This window comes from Vulpes lagopus, chromosome X, assembly GCF_018345385.1.
Source record: "Vulpes lagopus strain Blue_001 chromosome X, ASM1834538v1, whole genome shotgun sequence".
Taxonomy (NCBI): Eukaryota; Metazoa; Chordata; class Mammalia; order Carnivora; family Canidae; genus Vulpes; species Vulpes lagopus.
Genome location: NC_054848.1, coordinates 32,793,898 through 32,812,436, shown reverse-complemented (window position 1 = coordinate 32,812,436; position 18,539 = coordinate 32,793,898). Strand labels below are relative to the sequence as shown.

The window sequence follows — 18,539 nt, the reverse complement described above, 5'->3', positions numbered from 1 at the left end:
AGAAATAAACAAATCATGTGACCTTTTGTAACAAAGGAATATCACCCTTTAAAAAATAAAGGTGAAGTCAGAAGTCACCAATGGCAGTGCAGGAAGCTCTAGGGAAATGCAAAGACTTTTCATGCCCGAACTCTGCAGTTCTGTGTTGAAGATTCCAGGTATCGCATGCTATCAACTAAGGACTGATTATATCTGTATGACACTGATGTAGGGGCTGAGGATACACAGAATTACAGATCAGTCTGTTTGTATCCTCTAGAGGCTAACATTTTAGCTGTGAGCAGGTATCTGGAAGGGATGAAACACCCAACCTAGATGCAAAAAGTATAGATATGTTAAAAATTCAGAGGAGGGAGCAGTGGGCAAAGCCTGAGCAAACCAGGAAAACTCTGGATTTATAGCCAAGCTTTACTTTGGTCTAGGCCAACCTTTATATGGTAGATCGAGGATGTACAGAAAGGGCCAGGGACGTCCTCCAGGCAGGGCAAAAGGCACAGACAAAAGTAAAAATGTATGACATCATCAGCAACCAACCATTATACCAATTGTCCAAAGGAGAAGATTCTATAGGGAGGCAACTAGTGGGAGACCCGTGAGTGGTGCATGTGGGGGCCAATCTGTGGAGGTAGCTTTTCTCTAGTCTAAGTCTTGATTCAAGTCTGGCACCTTTGTCAACAGAAGTTTCAGATCTTGTCACATATATTTTTGGCAACATAAGAGGAAATTTACTTCATAAAATAAAAATAATAAGTGTCTACCACAGACTCCTCGTTAACTGGGTGCATTATCATTCCATAATTAGAGTCTCCATCAATACACAAGACATAGTAAACCAAATGCCTGAATATACAAAGTTACATGGGCCAGGTAGCGTCTTAACAAACTCAGAATCTCTTCTGATCCTCCGAGAAAATGTTCTGGTCATGTTGCCATGGTTGGGAATGCTTATAGACTACCCACTCTTCTGAAGCATATGTATATTCCAAATGGGTTTGCTCCTACTTTTCCTGCTAACCAGTCAAGGATCCAGACATGGACAATACAGCCGGACACTTTTCACCACATGTACCAAAATACTTCCTGAAAATATAAAATACTACACAAATGCGATGTCTTTCAGTGTTTGCAGTATTAGCAACAGTATGCTTTAGCCTATTCAGTTAAAACACAAAAATGAAAAATAAATAAAAATAAAATTTAAAAAAACCCACAAAAATGTCACCAAAATGTTTCAGCAAGTATTTTGCTGGAACAAGGTCTCCAGAGAAAAAAACACAAAGGTTTCACGTGACCAGTCTCACAACTGCCACTTTACAAATAAATACATGCACACCCACAGGCTCTTCACATAGTGGATGTGTCTTCTACCAATCACATAATGCCAGGTGACCCAGACCACACACTTTAGAGGACCACTCTAACTTGAGGTGGGTGTGGGGCTGGGGGACTAGGGTGAGCTTAAAATCCATCAGCCCAATACCACCACCCTGTAGGTATTTAGGATGCTTAGGTCAAAGGAATTGGCATATGTGTATAGGGGATGGACAGAAATAGGAGATGGATTTCTTCTTTTATATCTTCCCCACATGAGAGCATGAACATGATTTTCTCTATACCTTTGCCTGTGGCTTTTCAGTCATTACCAAAAAAGTTAAATTGGGTCACACTCCTTGTTCAGTGTCCAATATAATTAAAGTATTGTTTCACCTGGATTATTGACATGCAACTTTGCCAGGTGTCAGGGGAGGAAAAGGCAGGGAGTACCTTCAGTCAACAAGATCAGAACCAAACTGCTTTCCTGAGCTACAACTGTCACAGTAAGTCTGGTGTAAAGCAATTAAAGGGTCCAAGGTCCCTCTCCTTGAGATTACAAGTCTCAAGAGTGCCCAAACCTTGAGTGTCCCTACATGCAGATGGCAGATGATCAGAGGATCTTTTGATCAGAGTTCTTTTCTCTCTGCCTCCCTGGCAGGTTCTGGACGGGGACTCGTTCATACGTACTCCCAACCCCTTCTAGCAGGTCTTCTTGTGCTGCAGAGGCCAGAGAGTAAAAAAGCACATTGTCCAGACTCCCTTCACAGCTAAGGTTCCAGGTGCGAGTTAGACTCTACCACTGAGATGTACCACAGGAAGACTGAAATGAGGAAGTCAACTTTGTGATGGGTATCGGTGATTCTTCAAAGGAATGAGCAGGAGGCACTGGGTTCCTCTGAAGAACACTGTGGAAGTTTTTTTTTTTTTTCTATTCTGTAGCAGCAGAGGTGCTGAGTACTATGAGGCAGCAAGAATGAAGCTTCTGTTAGAAACATTCTGTGGTAGAGCTGGCAGTTCTCCTGGCCAAGCAACATCCAAACCAGGTTTCTGGCCTTCCCACGGATTCTGTTACCCAGACTACTTACCAACTGCCATGACCATGTTGCCTAAGAATCCCAAAATTCAGTGACATGCAAAAATAAGCATGTACCTGGCCCATGAATCTGCAGGTTCGGGTGGGCGAAGCTGGGCTGGGCTGGGCTGGTTCATGTGTCTGTGGCCTGCAGCAGTCTAGCTTACCCACATGTCTGGGGGCCAATCAGCTGGGAGCCAGTCTAGGACGGCATTGACTGGGACAACTGGAGTAGCTTGGCTCTGCATCACATGTCTCTCATCTGCCAGCAGGCTAGCCTTGGCATGTCCTCTCGCAGATGACAGACAAGCAAGAACAAAAGTTATAAATGTGCAAATGCTTTTGCAGGCTTCTAGATACATATATACTAACATTTCCTTGGTCAAAGCAAGTCACATGGTCAACCTCAGACTCCAGGGACATAGAGATGGTCTCCCCTAGTAAGAAACACTACAAAGTCACGTTCCAAAAGGCACGGGCAGAGGTGGGGGAAAGTGGGTCCAGAAACACCATATTACCTAATACCTTCAAATTAATCCTCTACTTAAACTAGGCAGAGAGAATTTGGTTGTTTGCAGCCACGCTGCTTGACCATCAGGGGTTAAAATGCACCACACGGGACAAAATTCCATCAGAAAAAAAAGTTAGAAAAATGAACTGTTTTCCAAGCAAATATAGTGACTGCATTCAGAATTCTATGACTGACTTAATCATCTTTGGTCTGCTCCTGCCCTTCCCTTTCTTACATTATCCCTGTCCTGACCCTTTTCTTTAGAGTCTAAAGAAGCAGAATAAATATATGTTAATATGCACATTGAAAATTTCTGAAAAATATCAGTAAAAGTTAACAGAAGATGCCTCTGAAGAGGGACATGAGGGCATGGGGTAAAAAGTAGTTCTAATTTTCACTTGTGTGCTCTTTGATGGTTGAATTTTTTTAACCCAAACTACTGAATTATTCTTTCAGTTAATAATTAAACCAAAAATTTGACTCAAAAATGGACAAATAGTGAAACAAAATGCACATGTGAACCTTTCATTTTACTCTTTTTTTTGTGCATAGAAACCATGGGGCTACCCATAGGTAAAGAAATTCATGCCACTGGCCATAAATAAAATTGGGATTATTTTATTAAAAATTCATTACCAAGAGCCCATGTGGATATAAACAAATTAGTGAATAAATAAGTAAATGAGAGAGAGGAGACAATTTTCCTGTGCAAAAGAATTCTAAATAATTTATGTAAATATTCCACCCTCAAGGAGAGGGAGCATAACTCCCCATATCTTAAGTGGGGGCCGCACATAGTAACTTCTTCCCAAAGAGGACAGTATAGAAAAGGGGGAAAAGAGTAACTTTACAATAGAGAAACCTGACAAAACTATGTCAGCCAGGTGATCAAGGTCAACAGCAATAAGTCATGCTGACAGTATGTACCCTGGATAGGAAGTGGTAAGAAAGGTACTTCAGGTTTATAGTCTTCCTCCCAAAAACCCATACCTCCAGTTCAGCCATGAGAAAAACAGCAAACAAATTCTAATTGAGGGACATGCTCAAAACACCTGCCTCAAAATTGTCAAGATCACTATAAACAAGAACAACTTTGAGAAACTGTCACAGTCAAGAGGAGCTTGGAAGACAGGATGGCAAAATATAATGTAGGGTCCTAGATGGGATTCTGGAACAGAATAACGACATTAGGTAAAAATCAAGGAATCTGAATAAATTATGGATGTTAATGATAATGCATCAATATTGGTTCATTAACTGCAACAAAAGTGTCATACTGACATAATAATGGAAAGATTTCTGTGTAGGTATATGGGAACTCCCTGTTCTATACTACAATTTTTCTGTACATCAAAACTGTTCCAAAAATAGTTTATTAAAAATTCATTTTTAACTACCAAAAAATAGTTAAAATAAGAAATGAATCAATCAGTAGGTATTGTGGGAGATACAAATGATATTATCTAAGTACCTAATCAGGCTGTACAAACAGAAACTTCAAATGGGAGCCAGGTGTTTGTGTAGCTCAGAGAACCAACATTAAAAGGTCTATAGCTCAGTAATGAGCCCATTTGAAAGGGGCTGTGGGATGAATAAAGAACTATCCCTGATCTGCATAATAATTGTACAATACAAGCTTCACTACACACTTGGGCAGCCTTTTAATTTATGAAGCAGTTGGGAAAATGCTTCTTTTTCCTTATGTTTTAAGACTGGGCTATCTTTTTAAAAAAAAAAAAGATTTTCTTTATTTATTCAACAGAGAGAGAGCACACAAGCAGGGGGAGTAGCAGAGGCAGAGGGAGAAGCAGGCTCTCCACTGAGCAGGGAGCCCCATGTGGGGCTTGATCCCAGGACCCTGAGATCATGACCTGAGCCAAAGGCAGAAGCTCAACCAACTAGGCCATCCAGGCACCCCAAGACTGGGCTATCTTTGAGAATAAGTGTTTTTCCCAGAGAGTTAAGAGGGGTGCATGTACTCTACTCACTCTAACACACCACAGTTGTAAAGCCTTAAAGGAGAGAATACTTAGGGACCCATGGCCCACCCTACATTGTTGTGTGAAGTCACTAGGGACTTATTCAAAGGTGAGGGAAAGAGAAGAGAGACTGATAAATCCCAGAGGAAGCCCACCTCCTCTGAAGAGGCAGGACTTCTGAACAGAAGTATGGAGACCCGTGTGCAGGGCACTGAAAGAGCTAGTTCCTCTCAAAGGTCTATGAAATAAGCATGGGAATTGGGACATACTATGCCTCCCCCAACACCCATGAAAGACTAGAGCAGAATGATTTTCTTGCAGACTATGGTTTAGATGATACTGGGAATTCACTTTAAAATGACATCCCTGGGATCCATGGGTGGCTCGGCGGTTTGGCACCTTCAGCCCAGGGCCTGATCCTGGAGACCCGGGATCAAGTCCCATGTCGGGCTCCCTGCATGGAGCCTGCTTCTCCCTCTGCCTTTGTCTTTGCCTCTCTCTCTCTCTGTCTCTCATGAACAAATGAATAAAATCTTTAAAAAAAAATGACTTCCTTCATCTGTTGTAATTTTCTTTGGTTTGCTAAGAGCAAGGTTCTCAACCTGGGGTCCACAGACCCCCCCAAAGGCATATGGATAGAATTTAGAGGGCCCATGAACTTGGATGAGGAAAAAAAGTACATTCTTATGATCACTAATCTCTACCTGAATATGTGTATTTCTTTCAAATATGAATGTAGGCAACAGAGCACAATAGCATTAGCACCTACAACTTTGTCACCAATAGAAACCATAGATATTTTTCATGTCACATTACAGTTACTGCAGACACTGTGAAATATCCTTTACACTCATCACTACTTTAAAATTTGGGTAGCCATTACACTCACCACCAGATCTTATTGTTTAATAAGTGAATAAGCACATCTATTACTATATCACAAATTTGTCTTTTATATTCTGATAATTGTACATAGATAGAATTTGTTTCCTTTGTAATCCAGTGTGTTTGATTCTGTGTATTTAAGCCATTCTTTTGACAAGGAGGTTGAAAATCTCATCAAAAGGTCTATGGCACAAAAATGTTTTAAAGATTATACACCCTAGCCTAGAATTTAAAATCTGCTATAACCCCACAGCTTTGTGTGGTAGCCTATCAAAGAAAGTAAGGAGTTTGAAATTATAAAGAGAATTGTCCTAATAGTCTCCTCACTCCCTACCATCATATTACCTCCCAATACACACACACACACACACCACAGAAACAAGGGAGATGGAAGCCCGTGAGTGCTGTGCTCAGACCAGCGATAAAATGGCAGTTGGATTGTGCACAGCAAAGAGCAGTGGGGGGCCTCAGGACATACAGGAACTGCCCGGGCAAATGGACGCAGGAGCAGAGAGGACACAACAAACTGTGCTTTTCTAAATATACTACAGGACGTGACCTTTAATGGCCATAAGGAAAACTGAATCGTGTGCATTGCCATCCTAATTGATAATACACTTGAGAACACAAAGGAAAAAATACCTCACATGCTGAAGAACGCAGACTCTGAGAACCATTACTTCAGAGCAAGAGCCAGAGCAGGCTCTCATCGAGCCTTTATAAAAATTATTATATAATACCCGATAAAATTATATAATACCTCATACACCCACAAGAATCTATATCACATTTAAATTACAAAGAAGAGGGATCCCTGGGTGGCGCAGTGGTTTGGCGCCTGCCTTTGGCCCAGGGCACGATCCTGGAGACCCGGGATCGAATCCCACGTCGGGCTCCCGGTGCATGGGGCCTGCTTCTCCCTCTGCCTATGTCTCTGCCTCTCTCGCTCTCTCTCTGTGTGACTATCATAAATAAATAAAAATTGAAAACAAAAAAAAGCTATATCTTTAAAAATAAATAAATAAATAAATAAATTACAAAGAAGAATAATGAGTCTCAATGACCCCATCACCCAATTCAAGACCTAGAACATCACTAATGCCAGTGTATCTACCCTATGTTCCTACCTTACCCCTTCCTGTCTGCCCATCAGAGAAAAGCACTAGCCTGAATTTTGGGTTTACCTTGCTTTATAGTTTCTCATATATATGGTTCTGTATAATACACTATTTAGCATTGTTTATTTTTAAGCTTTATAAAAATTATGCCCAACTGCATGAAGTCTTTGGTGTCTTAGTTCTTCATTCAATTGTTTCTAATATGCATCTGTGTTCTTGCATAATAATATCAAAGTTTTACATTTATTTACCTATTTTCCCATCAATGAATAATTAGGTTATTCCAGTATTTTTTTTTATTATGAGCCATGTTGCTAAGAACATTCCTAAGGAGAGTTCCTGGTTCATGTGCAGGAGAATTTTCCTAGGGTTTATACCTAGAAATAAAATTGCTGGGCCATAGGGTTTGTGGATATTCAACTTGACAGGATAGTTGTCAAGTTTTCTTTTCCAAAATGGCTTTACCAAATTTGTACTTCCATCAACAAGGTATACCAATCCCTGTGGGTCCATGCCCATATTAATACTCAATACTTTCAGATTCCATAAGGTATTATCATCTTTGTACACCAAAGATAGTGTACATCTCCATCATAATAAGGGGCAAAGTGTCAGCAAGTGCCAAAGTTTTCTCAGTACAGCTTAACTGAAGGTAATAAAATGTCTTAATCTGAGTTCTCCCTAGAATTCAAAGTCTGAGACAAGGATTTGAATATAAGTAGTTTATTTTGGAAAGTGATTCCAGGGAACAAAAGTGGATAATTGAGAAAAGGAAAGAAGAAAACAGAAAATTAAAAGAGTATATTTTTGAGTTGCCACAACTGTAGGCAACTGGAACCTAATCCTGCTTAGACCTTCTGAGAACCTCTTAGAAGCAAGTAATACTGAAATGTAGTTCAGAAATATCTGGATGGGATAAGGAAACATTTATCCCTGGCTCCCATCCCACATTAGTCCAATATTAACTCTTGAGCCTTCAAATCCCTCACCTTCCATAATACACTTGGGTGTATAATAGGGGTTCCAACAGGCCTCTGTCTTGAAACATCGAAGAAGTCCTGGGGTAGAAAGTGAAATATTCACCATAAGGCTAAGGCAAGGTACTCTCTGGTTACTCCCATATGAAACTGATTACTGGACCAATAGCTTGACTAAAAGGCAGGCTAAAAGGACATACAACGAGGCACAAGATGTACCCAATACATACACCTAGTAGTAGGCAGTGGAGATGGAACTCAGAACACATGTATCTATCACAGTTCAAATATTAGGCACTTGGCCCATAGTGTGTATAGAAAGGACGATGGTAACAAAAGTCTCTTCCAAAGTAACCATTTGATTTGGGGTAAGTTTTTAACCTATACCTCAGTCCACTGCCTACCCAGTAGCCATTCCTACCTTTCTTCCCTAAGACAACACTAATATATTCAGGAAGCAGGCATGGATCTTGGGAATGGAGCTGGCACAAGGGCTCCATGGTGCCATCACAGGCCCAGATTCCTTCTTCTGCCTCTCTATTCTAACAACTTCAGTGCTGCCATACATCCAAGCTGTCACTCCGTAGTCCAAGAGGTCTCTAGCCATCATGCTTGCCTCCCGGGCTAATAGCTGGAGGAAACAAAGTATGCAAGGGTCTTCCTCCCAGCCAAGTCAACTCTCTTTACTCAGACTTCCTAGAAGTCCTGCCCAGCACAACAATTATACCTCACTGGCTAAACTTGGTCATAGGGTCACACCTTGGTATAAGAGATGCTGGCTAACAGAGACCATTCACTGGATGGATGCATTGCCACCAGGAAGAAAACTAGATTCCATCACTAAGGGAGAAAGTGAAAAACGACACTGAGCGGCAACTGGAAGTCTCTGCCAAAGTAACCATTTGATCTGGGGTACATTTTTAAGCCCATACCTCAGTCCTCCTATTTGTAAAATGGAAACAAAAATACTAACTCACAAAGTTGTTATGATGACTAAGTGAGATCAGTAAGTAAAACTGCACACGAAGTCTGGTATGCAGAAAATGATTAATAAATGCTAGCTGCTGCTAATTCACTTTAGTGAATCATCATCATCAGGCCTGGCATTGAGCAGTATAACTTTGGATAACTGATTTTATCAGTGTCTCTGCATTTATCAGGCTTGAAGGTGCTGGCTGCTGACTCACTCCCACAACACTCATAAGTGTTTAAAGCCAGAGTGGTGGCTCAGTAATTTACAATGAGAAATGTAACGTTCAGGCAGACCAGACAGCCTGACCAGGTTATTCTCTCCCTGACGGCAACAAATATGGGGGATCAGAAGATCGACTGCCGAACATGAAATCAGGAGAAACACAATTTGTTATACACTTCAAATGTTTAATGGTACTGGGTTCTGACAGCCGATTGTACCCATCTCTACAATTTAGCCCGTGTAATCTGGTGGGTCGGGTAATCAGGCTGCAAACCTAACAGGTAACCTCTTCCCTTAGGCAGTGCTGGGACGTACACTACCAATCGCTGGCAAAACTCACAAGGAACGTGAAAAATGTGTGAAATCCTTGAAGGTAAACTCAAAACACTTATGCCACCAGCAAATTCATTCTGAAGAGAGGCCTTATATGCCTGGCATAATTTTGGGAGCATTTTAAGTAGGGGAAATATTTTAGCAAAACCTGTTATTTTGATAATCGCCCCAGAGCAAATGGGGCAGCAAGTTGAATTCACTTTTAAGTTTAAAATGGAAATATTTTAGTTGCTTCATGTAGAAACATAATAGAGCACAATAAAATTAAAAACATGAAATTGAGCAAATAGAAAAATATGTGTACATATACGTACATATGTATGTGCATATATAAATATAAAAGGTCAATTGTGACCCAATGTACAAAGATAACTTTTTATCTTCTAGGTTAACCATATACCTATTCTGTTGACATAGTTCTTCTCTAAACAGGATACAATAAAAAATAGAAAAGCAACGTGGTATAAAGGGAAGAGTGTTAAGCTCTCTGGCATCAAAGTTGTTTTTGAGTCTCGACTTTACTTCTTCTAAGTAATGCAATCAGAACAAGTTATTTAACATCTCTGGATTTCCTTTTTTCTTCTAGGATAGATTACCAAAAATGACTGGTATTCTTCACCCCTCCTTCCATCTATGCCTTTTGCCATATAACTCCATAGGGCCTCTGCGCTCTGACTCTGGGCATGACCACATGGTCTGCTTTGGCCAAAAGAATAAAAGAGAAGTGATAATATGCCAGTTAAGAGCCTAGGCCTCAAGAAGCCTATATATTTATTTCCATTTTTTCTCGCACCTCTGCTACTGCTTTGAGAACATGACTGGAAGCCTACTGGAAGATGAGAAACATGTGAAAGAGAGCCCAGGCACATCAGGTACTCCAATCAAGGTTAGTCCCAAATCAGCCAATATCCAGGGAACCCCAAGACATATGAACAATCCCAGCCAAGTTCAGTAAAGCAGTCTAGCCCAACCCTGACTCTAAGCACATGAGCAATGAATGCTTATGCATATTTTCATATGCTATTGAGATTTTGTGATTGGTTGCTACACAGCATTATTATAGCAACAGATAACTAAAACACGTGTCTGATGTACATTAAAATAGTTAAATAAATGAGATACCACGGGTACAATGACTGACACATCACAGCAACAACAATAGAAATATACATCTTCCTCGACTTACGATGGGGTTATGTCCTAATAAAACCACCATAAGTTGAAAATACCATAAATTGAAAAGGCATTTCACACACCTAACCTACCAAACACCACAGCTTAGCCTAGCCTACCTTGAATGTGCTTAGAACACTTATGTTAGCTTCCAGGTGGGCAAAATCATCTCACACAAGGCCTACTTTATAATAAAGCACTGATTGTCTCATGTAATATGTTGAGTAATGTCCTGAAAGTGAAAAGCAGAATGATTATAAGTGTAGGGGTTGCTTACCCTGGTGATGGTGTGGCTGACAGGGAGCCACGGCTCACCGCCTCTGCCCTGCATCAGGAGAAAGGATCATACTGCATACCACTGGCCCGAGAAAAGATCAAAATTTGAGGTACAGTTTCTACTGAATGTGTATGGCCTTTGCACCATCATAAAGTCAAAAGATCATAAGTTGAACCACTGCTAAGTCATAGACTGTGTAGTTATTCTTATTTTTGATAGATTTCTACTTTCCAAAATATAATCACATTCTTAATATTATACACAGATCACTAGCTCAAAGTTCTGGATGTTTCTAAGCCATTTAATTTCATATTTACAGTCTCTTGTTTTACTCCCACAAGTGAATAATAACATCCACAGAATGTGAATTTTACTGACTTAACTCGTAAAGAGAAGGCACACTATTTTCCCATCTCTATTTTGGAGAGGGGTATATTGTGTGATGTAGCTCACTGCTGGTCTCATGTAGAGAAAAAAATGTGATTAAATTAGAATTTTATATTAATGTGAGCTGAGAAATTTCCAATGCCTCTCGAGATTGTTCCATCCATGGAATAGTTAATCCTTGAAAAAAAATGACAAGGAACCAGCCTTGTAAAATCATCTTTGAGCTGGCACAAGGGCAAGCTGCAATTTAGCTCTGTGACTGGAGAAGAAACATGAATAGAGACAAATGGGCTGATGTACAGTCTCTGTATTCATTCACCTCCATTTGTGTAAGAGATTAAGAGAGACTTCAGTGTAGCATTTTCTCCCATTTCCTCATCCTTTGTCCTGTGAGCAGAAATAGTCATTCAAAAGCAAAGCTACAACAGTAACAGCAATTAGGATGGCAAATACCACAGATAAACTTCACCCACAGTGATGTATTTAATGAACCAGACTCACCCAATGCCATAAAGCCTCAAAATGTCAGGGATATGTGGTTCACAAAGTATCATCTATAGACCAGTAGCATCAGTGTCACCTGGGGACTTGTTAGAAATGGAAATTCTTGGGCTCTACCCCAAACCTAGGAAATCAGAAATTCTGAGGCCAGCACCTGGCAATCTGCTCATCATGAGTGCTCCAGGTGATTCTAATGCCTGGGAGAGCTTCAGAACCACACATCTAGGCAGAGCCATGAGAACCGCGCACCTAGGTAGAACCATGTTACTTACAATAACATCTGCATTAGCATCACCCGGAGTTCATTGGAACTGCAGACTCTCAGGGCCCATCCAGACCAAACTGGAATCCAAATTATCAAAAGGTCTTTGGGTGACTTGCCCGCAGATCAAGGTTCGAGAAGCTCTCTACCTGTCCAGTGGTTCCTGTTATGGGCTGAATTGTGTCCCCTCCCCCAATACATATGTTGAAGCCCTAACCCCTAGTACCTCAGAATGGGGCTGTATTTTGAGACAGGACCTGTAAAGAGGTGAGTAAGGCAAAACTGGTTCAAATGAGTGGGCCCGAATGTGATATGACTCGCGTCCTTTTAAGAGGAAATTAGAACACGGACAGGCACAGAGGAAAGACGGTGTGAAAACAGTGGGAAGGCAGTCACCTACGTACGAGCCAAGGAGAGAGATCTCAGAAGATGCCAACCCTGCCTACACCTTGATCTTAGACATCTAGTCTCCAGAAGTGTGAAAAATAAAAATGTAATTTAAGTTGCCTAGTCTGCAGTACTTTGTTATGGTAGCCCTAGCACACTAACACGGTTCCCAAACTCAGGTGCATGTTGGAATAATCCAGGGGGTTCTTTAAAAATCCTGATACCTGGGTCCTGTTCCCAGAGGTCCCAATTTAAGTAGTATGGGGATCAGACCATAAGTCTGGATTTTTGAAAGTTTTCCAGGTGATTTTTTTTTTTAAGTATAACAAAATTTGAAACCTACGGATGGTCTGCTTCATTCTTCTGCTGGAGAGAAATCTAAGACACAGGGTCCTTCAACTGTTAAATTTCAATCTCTTGATACTTGCTTAGCTGATGTCCCATCAATATGTCTCCAAACCAGGATCCCTGGGTGGCGCAGCGGTTTGGCGCCTTTGGCCCAGGGCGCGATCCTGGAGACCCAGGATCGAATCCCACATCGGGCTTCCAGTGCATGGAGCCTGCTTCTCCCTCTGCCTATGTCTCTGCCTCTCTCTCTCTCTCTATCACAAATAAATAAAAAAAATTAAAAAAAAATATGTCTCCAAACCTAGTCCTCCTACTGGGAAAGAGGATCAAGAATCGAAGCTGGCAGTAATATATGCTCTCTTCATTTCATTCATCAACTTAAAAATTTTTATGCTAGGATTGTCCTGAACATTCTTTGTAGTAAATCTCCCACGGTACAGGTATAGAGAAGGCCTCTAAAGAAAACCCGTTGACCTAAATCATCAGTCCCCACTACTCTCCTTATGTTCTTGTTGCTCCTGTTACTCTTCAGGTTCCTAAAGCCTCCAAATGAAAGACTCTAAGGTTGTGTAAACCAGCGTTTCAGGGCATTATAGGTGCCAAACCACTAATTAGTTTTCTTCAGGCTAAACCCTTTCCACTTGTCTCTGTAAAGTCATGAAGCTCCCAAACTCCATTGCCTACTCACTAGACAACTATTGACTGAATGTTTACCCTGTTCCAGGAACTGAAGGATCTGACCTATACATAATGGAAACCATCTGAGCTGTATATAGATTGTTCTACCAGCAGTCTCGAAAAGTGAACATATCCCACAGAAGTGATTATTTAGCATCCTTAAAGCACCGTAAATCTTTTTTTTTTGGGGGGGGGCAACCCCTGTTCTGAATGTGCTTTTGCTACATTAAAATACAATTTTTAACGTGACCCAACCATGAATACTGTCACTGGTTAAAATAGAACCATTTTCAAGACAGACTAGCCCGCTTGCCAGTTAGTTCCCCAAAGCCATTTTCAACCTCCCTCTCCCTGGCCTCTCTGCCACATTAGCTGAAAAGCCTGATACTCACTTTCCCACCCTCCCTTGTCACTAAGCACTACTATGTAGCCCAGCTCTGGCCAGTGAAATATGAGAAAGATCCCACTGAGGAAAGATATTTCTTCTCTGATAAGACAAAGCCCCATAAGGGAAATAATTCTACCCCTTCTCACTGCCTGGGTCCCGCCTTCGAACATAGACTAAGGATGTAGTGTCTGGAGCTGTGAGAGCCATCTTGAAACCAAGAGCAGAAGTCACTGGCCCAGAACCCTGGCACCGTTGGGCCGTCAACTCCAGTGATCACCTGTCAGGCTTCTCTACTTATTAAAGCCACCTTGAGTTGGCTTTTTCTGTTACTCGCAAGAAAAAAAAATCACAATACATGTTTTCCACGTATGTCAGACTCATTCACTTAGAACACAGTGTGGGGCTGAGGATCCACACTTTGAGATTTATTGAGTTAGAAGGAATTTCTTCTAGGAATGAAGAAAAAGCACGCCCAGGTGGCGTTCAAGGAACCGTAAACCCAGTCTGAACTGCCAAATTCATTTATTCATTCATTTAACAGACCCCCACTTTAGTAGGCTCCAGGGATATCAAGATGAATAAAACCTTACCCTTGCCTTCCAAGAAATTTTTCTATCCTGAGCGAGACTGGTATATAAACCAAGAATCACAGGATGGTAAGTGCTGAGACAGAGATGTGCAGAGGAGAGGAGTCATGTTATCAGGGAAGTGGGAAACCTCTGAGTTGGGGGGGGGTCCCCATAAAGAGCTTTGGAAGAGAGAATCATGGAAGTTTCTATTCAACTCTAAAAAGTTACTCCCGTGATCTGACTAAATATGTAAAGTTTTCTTTTTCCTCCAAGGCTGGGGTGGGGAGGGGGATTGTTTTCTATAATCTCAGACTGTAAAACAAGTTTCAGGACATTTCAGGAAAGAGCAAATTTATGATAGGCCACTCAATCAACTGCCAGAAAAGCTTCCCCACCCATCCTTCTCCCACAAAACAGGATAAAGACAAGGTTCGGTGGGGCGGGGGGAAAAGGGAAGTACTTTCCTCCCATATCAACAGGGATGTTTGTGTAGAACGGAAGAATTCTGTGCTGCGAATTAAGACCACCTGTTAACATTGCAGCAAAACAATATTGATAATCAAGCAATCAGTTGTCAACAGGAGCCACAAATACATGTGTTCCAGAAGATTCTCTCCTCTGCTACTTTTAAGCAAAAACGACAGCAATAATTAGTGTCTACTTAATAATCACAGAAACACCTGCACTTATTGGTAGAGAAAGAGGGATGCAACCTCCCCGTGCTGGTTTTTCTAAAGGCAGTTGGTGGCAGCAAACCCCACCTTCCCCCCCCCCACCCACCCCCAAAACACAAACACTGGTAGAGAAAAACTAACATGTAGCTTTGCATTGTTAAATCGTCATAAGAAACCGAATAGGTCCTCATTGATTTTCCTGCAAGGGAAATAATAGGCTTTGAAGCATCTCTGAAAACAAGACCAGCAGTAGTCTCCTACAATGTTCCTGGAATACAATACATTAGAAAAATAAAATATTCAAGAGTCTCTAATGAATTGTTTCAACATTATCGTGACATTCACATTAATTGGGCCTCCGAAACATTTTGATTCGGTCGGTGGTGACGAGATTGATATGCAGCAACCGCAGTTACCTTCCAGCCCTGGCACGTCCTGGGCTGGGGAGGGTTGTTCCAAGATCCCAAGTAAGGCTTCAGTGAGACATCTGCCACCTTGCCGAGAACGAGGAAACCACCTTGGCAAAGGATTCCAGCTCAGCCCTCTAGCTCTCTTGCCACCCCCCCACACCCCCCTTCTGAGAATCACCCGGGAAGAAAGTGGGGGAGGAGGGCAACATGGGAAACAAATCAAACACTCCTAGCCCTCATAAACGCCGCATCCGGACCTTTGAAGGTACTCGGGGAAATTAAGAATCTGGCCCTAGAGTTTGGCTTGTTTGGGGGGTCTGAGCATGGCTTTGATATCCTCCGTTGCGTTTTTAAAATCTAACTTTCTGTCTCCAATGGAGAGAAGCAGAGGGAGGAAAGCAAAGGCAGAGAGGCTGGGAGACCCCCTCCCTTCACAAACACACACACACACACACACACACACACACACACAGCGCCGGAGTCCCCCAAGCCCGAGGCATCAAAAGCCGGGAAACTTACCTGGCCCTCACCTCGACGGAAAGGCGGCTGGTCGCCCCGAGCTGGAGATGAAATGCAGACCCCGGGCGGGAGGCGACGTCCCGCTCCGCGCCCCGGGGAGCCGAGTGACTCACGCGCCCGGCGCCCGCCTCTCCGCCGCGCGCCCCTCTCCCCCCCGCCCCTCCAGGTGCCGGCCCGGAGCCGGGGAGGCGGTCTGCAGCCGCCCCAGCCGCGGGGCCCTCCGCCCGACGCCCCCAGGCGGCCGCGCCGGAGCCCTCCAGCCTCAGCCGCGCCACGCTCAGCCCGCCCCTCGCCGCGGGCCCCCGCCGCTGCAGGACGCGTGCCTCCGGGGTGGCCTTCCCCGTCCTCCGCCGCCCGCCACCCCAGGGCCTAGGCATGCCCCGGGGCTGCCCATCTGAGCTCTACACACCTTCCACCTGCCATCCGGACGACGCACTCTCAAGGCTGGTCTCAGGCTGCGCCGCCGGCTCCAGGACTCACTCTCAGCCAAGCATGACCTCCTACCCCCCCACACCCTCGGTCTCCCCCTTGCGGCGGCGCCCAAACCCACCCAGCCTAGAGACAGGTGCAGCTGGCGCCTGCTGATGGTGCATCCTGTTCCAGGGGACTTTCCTCTCCCTGGACTCTTACCTTGCAGAGACTCCTGCGCCCAGGGCTGCTCATCTGACACACTTTCTACCTGCCAGCTGGGTTTGGCAATGCCCAGACCCTCCCACAGTTGATCTGTGTCCAGGGCCCCCCTACTGCCCACCACCCACCGCCCATGCCCAAATTGTTCCCACCTGTGGGGAGTCCCCTACCTCGTGGAGGTGGCTAGAAGCCTCTCCCCTCTCAGATCCTCCAGGGTCCTGCTGTCGGTGGGCACCCTCCCATTCTGACTTAGTCTGGAAAGAGTAGCCAAGGCCATACTCAAGGTTTACTTGGGAGAGTCAAGGAGGAATAGACTACCAGGACTTAATAGAAGTAACATCTCCAGCAAATATGGATTGGGAATCTGCCTTGAGACCTGCCAGTTTTCTGATAGAGGTTATCTTGTTTTTCTGGGGGGACGGGGGTGATGAGACCATGGTCTCCATCATATTCAAACTGGGAGGGAAAGCCCGTACAAGAATCCCATTTGTTTTGGCAAGAGGAAAGGATTACAGAATTCAGACACAAAGGAGCAAGACTGGGGAGAGAATGGAGTATTTTCCCAGCCTGAGGACAGCGTTTCAGCAGGTATATTTCCTACGAGTCTGGTCAAGAATAGGAGGTTAGTACCTATTCAGGAAAGTGGGCGATCACCCCCGAACACACAGTCATTCTCATCTTCCCATTGCTTTGTTACTGCCATTATAAACCTAGATCTTCCCCCACAATAGGAAGGCACTATGACATTCATTTCAATATCCCAATAACCTAGCACACAGCCTGACACATAGTGGAAAATAAATCTTTATTGAAAGTTCAAAGATCTAACATCCAAGACCTTCCTACCCCGGCCTTCCATGTCTTACCTCTATACTTCCCATCTTTGCCGTCTAGTTTCTCTGTTTTTCTTCCTTATCCATGCCTGTTTGCCTTCCTTATCCACACCTGTTTTCCTTCCTTATCCATGCCTGTTTTCCTGAATAATAGCACCCCTCAGTTTCTCCACCTCTAAGCTCTAAGTCTACAAAGTCATGTTTTCCAACGTTATTTCTTCTCTTTTTCTAAAGTCTCCCTTACTCTGCATTCTCTCTTACCATCTTACATTCAAGTGCAATCGCAATGGAGTGCCTTTGCTGCTTTTTTTTGTTTTGTTTTAAGATGTTAGGTACTTAGACTAAACTTCTTACCTACCCAAAATCCGGCATTCCCCCAAAATATGAGTGTGTGCCCTGAAACAATGTATCTCTTCATGCAATATGGTCAACCAAAAGTATCTCTAGAATCATATCTTCACCCATCCACTCAACTCATATTTACTGTGCATCTACTATGTAGTGGGCATTGTGCAGGGACCCGGGATTACAGACAAAGCAAAGTTACTACCATCAAAAATGCCATACACCAATGAGTGGGCAAAGGGGAGGAGCAAACAATAAAGTTACTCAGTGCTGTAACAGCGATTTGTACAACGTGCCTTTGGAATGACAAGACCTCCATGGGGTGGGAGGGACATGAAACATCTCACCAGAAAACGACAATTGAATGGATTCTTGAAAAAAAGACTAAGAGATTTCCAGGAAATAATAATAATAGGAGAAAAACACACAAGATGAATAATTTGCTATGGGTTGTTAATTTGTACCTCCTTTATCTTGTGATGCATCATTCTACAGGCAGATAGCGTCTAACACACCTCCAGGGTTAAGAGTTCACTTTCCTGATAGCTCCAAAAAAAGTACAGGGATTGGCTCTGCGGGGTTCTGTGTCCATTCCTGAACCATTCACCAAGGCCTGATAGGTCGTGTATTCTAATTGGCTACACTGGGTCCTGGGCCCATCCCTGAAAAAATCACCATGGCCAGGTAAGTTGTAGGTTCTCATTGGCTATACAGGGTCAAGCACCCATCCCTTTACCAATACTGTGGCCAAGTAGGTAGTGTATTCTAATTGGT

General features: G+C 43.1%; 1 protein-coding gene across 3 annotated transcripts in view; it reads right to left on the bottom strand.

Annotated features, from left to right (window-relative positions):
- Window positions 1-16,076, bottom strand: part of SYTL5 (synaptotagmin like 5) — a 234,333-nt gene extending 218,257 nt beyond the window's left edge. For all 3 annotated transcript variants that reach the window (XM_041740244.1, XM_041740243.1, XM_041740245.1), the window contains exon 1: window positions 15,958-16,076. The gene's annotated coding sequence lies outside the window, so the exon portion shown is untranslated. The remainder of the gene's footprint in view (window positions 1-15,957) is intronic.
- Window positions 16,077-18,539: the final 2,463 nt, after the last annotated feature.